We start from the raw sequence: 6,473 nt of genomic DNA on the forward strand, positions 1-6,473 counted from the left end.
GGAGTGTGTTGGATAATTTTATGTCAGTGTGACACAAGCAAAAGTTATGGGAGAAAAGGGAACCTTGATTAAGAAAATGCCTCCATAAGATGGGACTATAGGACATTTTCTTAATTAGTGATTGGTCATTGTGGGTGGTGTCATTCCTAGGCTAGCTGTCCTGGGTTCTGTAAGTAAGCAGGCTGAGCAAGCAGAGCCACACCCCTCTACAGCCTCTGCATCAGCTCCTGCCTCCTGGTCCCTGCCCTACTTGAGTTCCAATGCTCACTGCTTTTGATGGTGAACTGTTCTATGGAACTGTGAGTGAATAAACTGTTTCTTCCCCAAGTTGCTTTTTGCCACAGTGTTTTATCACTGTAATAGAAATCCTAACAAAGTTTTTGCAATACCTTCCTTAATCATTAGTAAACATTCCTTCTTGGGCCTGAGGAAGCCTTTGCCATTGTCATGCGTTTGAGGCTGTTATATATCTGTCTCCCCCCCCACACACACATTGAAACACTCCATCCTGCAGGGAAGCTCTGTTAGGCAGATGATGAACAACTTCAGGAAGTTCCTAAAACTGATCAGATTCACTTGACTCTTACTGTTTGTTTTTGTTTGTTTTTCTCAAGCATAAACAAGCCAAGCTGTGGAGAGTCACTGTCAGATAAGCCAAGCTATCAAGAAGACTCTGAAACCAGACCAACTGCCTGGGAGAAACAGAAACCAGCAGAGCTGCCTTCGAGAGGCAGATGAGTCACTTGGAAATGGCATTCGCCAACTAGAGCAGCCTTTAGACTGTGTACTGGGCTCCAGGCTGCCAGCTTTTGTGAGCTGTCATCCAAGCTGGGGTGGGCTTTGGTGATGCAGCTGTCTTTGAGCCATTTCTGCTTCAGGAAGCCACCCCTCACCTATATTCTTGTAAGTAACCACTATAGGACTCACTGATTCACCAAGTTGGACCTTGGTGGTGTCCATACTTTGTTCTGTTGTGAGCTTCCTACAGGAGTGAATAGATGTGTTGCATCTCTTCAGGGAATGTCTTGTCATACAACAGAGGCATTGGGACTCATGTCAACAACACACATTCAGTCAGGACTCCCCATGCCCACAGACTACTGTAGCCAGTTTGTTCTATCCAGACCCTAAAGCTTTCTTCAAATTAGCAACGAGGCTGTTTCATTTGTGCTTACTGAAATAACTGATTTCCATCCAGAACTTTCCCTTTGCATAATTGGCTGTTTAATGTGGGATGCCCAGTGTGCAAAGTTTAATCATGTCTAGCTTTTTAATTAAATACCTGAACACTTAGATGCTGCTGCCACTAAAAGACACAAGTTCAATGTTTCTATGAACATAAGGGCTGGAGAATAAGGTGGAATGGCCAGCTGGTGAAATAATCAGAACACATGCATTTATCAGTAGATTCACTGTATTCTAGGACAAATTTCATGATGCCTTTAAACACTAATTCGAAGTCCCATAAAAGACCACCAGTCATGTATGCAACAAGCAAGAGCACTTTATTAATCCAACATGTTGGGGTGGCGCGTGGCAACACTGAGAGAAGTCAGAAGACCCCTTTTAATCAAGTTCAGGGGAATTACAGGGAGGGAGGTTAGTCTGGGTGCTGATCGGTGGCTTTAAACAAAAAGTTTACAGGTTGCTATAGGATTGGTTGGTGGCTTAGTGGTTAGGAGCTTTTCACCTGCAGGGTGGGAGAAACTAACTTTTGGTCTCTTAAGCTTGAACAAGGCTGAACGGCACCTTCTGATTGGTTTTCCCTGGGTTGCAGCTCTCCCAAGAACTGATTGCTGAGGCCCAGCTGGTTCCAGTAAACTGAAATTGAGGCCTGGTCCCTGGCTGGGGTCATTAGAAACCTGTCCTGGCTCTGGTCTAGCTTCATGCAGTCTCGGTTTTTACTTACCTATTGTCTTCCACTGCTTTCTTTTGTGATTTTAGCTGAATATATATTTGGTTCCATCTCTCCCACCTCCTGACATACCAATTATACCCTTACATAAAACAATTTTAGTGATTGACCTAGAGTTAGCAATGAAGAGCTATTACTAACCCAAAAACACTGTCATCTGGTAGCATACCACTTTGCAGATAATATCAGTCTTGATACTGGCGAGTCAACAGTTCCTCCTTCCCACCGCTCACAACACTGCTGCCATTTACTTCCTCATCCACAAGTACATGATCGGCAAGTACATTTCTGCTAGCATTTGTCATCCTTAAACCAAGAGTGGAAAAATAAAACATTTTCATTCATTCCATCTCTAGTACTCCATTGTATGTAAATCACTGTTAGTTAATTCTATCTATCTATCTATCTATCTATGAAACATTTCTTACTAGGTAAGTCTTATGAATTAGATTTGAAGTTTCCTCCTAAAAGGCCCATGTATACAAAGCTTGGTACCCGGTATTCAGAGATGGTGCATTGACAAGACTCATGAGAGATCTGATCTTATGGCTGGATTAATTCATGATTCATAACTTGAGGAAATGCTTTCCCTGCCAGAGGTAAAGATTACAACCCCCCAAATTTCCCCCTCTGGGCTGCCAGCAGTTCACGAGCGCAGCTTAGTTTCCCACCAGCCCCAGCTCTCCAGTTGAGGCATTGTTTTGTTGGACCAGGATTCTCTGCATTCTTTTCTTTCTGCCAGTTTTGGGGTAGCCAGGGATCCTAAAAAGTGACTACTTCTGTTCTCTAGTCTAGGAGAAGTTTTTAAAGTCCAGTTTGCTCCATCTTTCCCTGTGATGAGGACGAGGGGACAGTTTTCTGCCCCCGGGATGTAGGACCCCAGCACAGCCCCCTTAACAATCAGGCTTTAATACCTACTTCTTGTTTTCCAGCTCTCATTTCAGTCACCAGTAAAGATCTGGTGAGCTAACACGGTCACGTGAACACTCGAATCACAATGACATCCTAGCGGCAGCTGCTTTCTATTGCGTACCTCTCCAGGCACTGATTCGAGCATTCTGCCTACAGTATACACTGAGCAGTCTCTGGAGCGGTTGTAAAAATAACACCTGCTTCAGAGAGCAGTAAGAGTGGCGGTGTCCTCAGAGTGTGAGAGGCTCCTGACTCATCAGACATTAACCGAATCTTCAAAATCAACACTTGGCAATGTTTTTTTTTTTTGTAAGCAAGTCATTGATAAAAAAAAATTAAAAAAAAAAAAAAGCAGCGCTGGCGCCCAGGCAATGAAATACAATCTTTAGTTACCCCATTGCTTTTCACAAAATTTTTAAATAAATAAAGTGTGTCACTCTGTCGGAGACTAGACGGCACAGACAGACCCTTTTGGTTGCTGCTATTATTTATTGTCGTAGCGCCAAGTTGGCCTGCCCCATGAATATTGTTGACTTAGAATGAATGAAATTATGGTGTATGTCAACAATCACACACCTTTGAAAGTACGTTAAAAGAAAGACTTCATTAGCATATTGAGAAAATAAATGCAGGCTAGATAAGCACTCTAATTTGGAAACAAAAATGTTTAACTCTAAATGTCAATGCACACCGATTAAAAGTACATGTTCAACTTGTCATGAGTAATATTGCTTTGTTTTTTTCTTTTCTTCAAATCCAAAACTACAGAGCGAAGTAAACCTTATTCTTGGCTATATGAGTTCTATGCCTAACAGTAGTCTGAAAACATTTTATAGCGGGTGTGGCAAATCTTGAGTTCGAGGCCTGCCTGGTCTACAAAGAAAACATTCTATGTTTTAAACATACACTGGAGGGAAGGGCAGTGTCTCACAGATAATGCAGGTGTGCTGTTCCTACAACATGTGGGGATATGTCACCTTTTGTGGCCGCCGGTGCTCCAGCTGCAGTGAGCTGTAATCCAGACGATTCTCACCTAGAGATACAGGGCATGGCTACAGAGAGGTTGAGCTTTTTTTCCCTTTCTAACTGTCCTTACACTTAAGGCAATCCTTCTGCCTCAGCTTCCTCAGTGCTGAACCACTACGCCAACTCGGATAACTTTAAGATCTGTGTTGGACAAGAGTTACAAATTTGAGGTTTGAGTTTTATTTTTTTCTGGGATTTTTTTCTTTGAGCCAGTAGAGGGCGCTCAAGGCTTAATTTCCCACGCCAGACTGTTTAGCTTTGATTTTTACTTTCGGCACTTTATTATTTTTTTAAAAAAAATTTACTTTTTGTGTATTTTTTCTGTCTTTCTGTATGTTTATGCACCACGTGTATACCCGGTGCCTGCAGATGCCAGAAGAGGGCATCAGACACCTCTGAAACAGGAGGCACAGACAGTTGTGAGCTACCCTGTGGGTACTCAGAACTGAACCCAGCTCCCCTGAAGCCTTCTCTCCTGCCAGGGCACTTTCATTTTTAGAGATGTGATTTTCTTTCTTTTACACAAGCATTCAGCTGAGGGTCTGGAAGAAGGGCTCCATTGGTAAAATGCCTGTCATATGAGTCTGCAGACTTGAATTCTGGTTGGTAAAATGCCTGTCATATGAGTCTGCAGACTTGAATTCTGGTTGGTAAAATGCCTGTCGTCATATGAGTATGCAGACTTGAATTCTGATCCCCAGCAGCTGCAGAAAAACTATATATGGTCACATTCACGTGTAACCCTAGGGGTGGAGGGCAGAAACAAGCAGCCCATCTAGTCAATTTCGAGTACTGTGTTCTGTGAAGGATTTTGTCTGAAAAGACAAGGTGAGAAACGACAGTGGAAGTAGTTTGTACACAGTAAATACTGCTTTTCCAATGTAGACCTCTGGCCTCCACGCCAGCACACACAAACATTAAATAATTTTTGTAAAAAGGTGACTTTATCCCAGTATAATTGTTGCCTGCATGTGTGTCCCTGCATGCATGAGTGCACAGCATCTGTACATGCATTTCAATTTTCCTCTAAATCAAATTACAAGTGCAAAAATGTTGATACATGGTCTAGTGGTTTGAATGAGAATGGCTCTTGCAGCTTCATATTTGCATGCTTGTTTCTCAGTAATGGACCTGTTTGGGAAGGATTAGGAGGTGTGGCATTGTTGGAAGAGGTATGTCATTGGAGGGGGCTTTGTGGATCCGATATAAGTGCTCACTACTGTTCCTGCACCATGTCTGCCTGCTACCACGCTCCCCGCCATGATGATTATGGGTTCACCCTCTGAAATTGCAAGACCCAATTAAATGCTTCCTTCTGCAAGTTGTCTTGGACATGGTGCCTTATCACAGCAATAGAAAAGTAACGTAAACACACAGATGTTTTTTATAATTAATTAATTATAATTATTTAAAAATGATTAATTCCAACTATTTTCTAAGTTACACTATACTTTGACTTGTTTTAGACTTTCTGACCACAGGAAGGTTATTTATCTTTTATTTGCTTATGTACAGTTTTGTTGAATTGCAATATAAAATCATTTATGAATCATGCCTGTTCTTTGATAGTTGTTTTTGTTTGTTGCTGTTTTAATGGATTCATATTGTGAATCCAGATAGAGATGTATGTAGAAAGATAGTAACAGTGACTTTATTTACTTGATTAGTGTTTCAGCGGAGGCCTCATAGCTTGCTCATGTGTGCCGTACGAGAACGTGAGATTTTTTTTTATGACCTTCAAATCAACAGTCACTTCAAAACTAGACTCTGGATACGAGAGAGTGAAGTGGTCAAGCAAGTGTTCTTTTAAATAAAAATCAGGCGAGCTGTGGAGTTTCTCTTCTCCATCCAGATGTGGCGCTCATGCCATTGTTAGTCAATTCAAAGTGAGGGGGATATTTGAAAAGAACCAATCAGAGCTGGACAGATGTTCCCTAGACCTCGAGGACGCAGCAATCGGTATCTGTCTCAGGTGTTCTAAAGGTACGAGCCTGGCCGAAGCTCTCAGCACATGTAGGAACTCAGTTGCCACTAATAAAGCTTTTCCTTTTGGCTCCATGTTAACATAATAACACAGTGTGTGCTTAGTGTGGATTTCTCTATCTTTGAACTGTCTTTCTTGATCATTGGACTTTAAATATGCCTTTTTGGTGACCCAGGATCCCTGTTCTTTGATGTCACATACTGTGGAACTCTGTGTCTTTTTTTCTGACAAGTTTATATCACTTATTATAATATTTGCTGTTCAGAGATCTTCCGAAGATCTTACTGTGCTTTTATTAATGGCATTTGCCATGCAGTGTTCTCCTTTCTTGACCTTAATTAATTCATCCGTGTGTCTGCATTCCCTTTTCTGCCTCAACACTAATTTGATTTCTGAATTTTATAGATTTACCTAATTTTATTTTTTATATTTTATATAGTTTACTATTTTATTTAAATAATATTTATTTATTTATTTTACATACCAACCAGTTTCCCCTCCCTCCTCTCCTCCCATCGCCTTCCCGATCCACTCCTCCTCCACCTCCTTTCAGAAAGGGGCAGGCCTCCCATGAGCTTGTACAGAGCACGGCACATCAAGTTGAGGCAGGACCAAGCATGCCCAGGTAATCCAGCA

Source organism: Microtus pennsylvanicus, chromosome 4, assembly GCF_037038515.1.
Source record: "Microtus pennsylvanicus isolate mMicPen1 chromosome 4, mMicPen1.hap1, whole genome shotgun sequence".
In the NCBI taxonomy this organism is placed as follows: Eukaryota; Metazoa; Chordata; class Mammalia; order Rodentia; family Cricetidae; genus Microtus; species Microtus pennsylvanicus.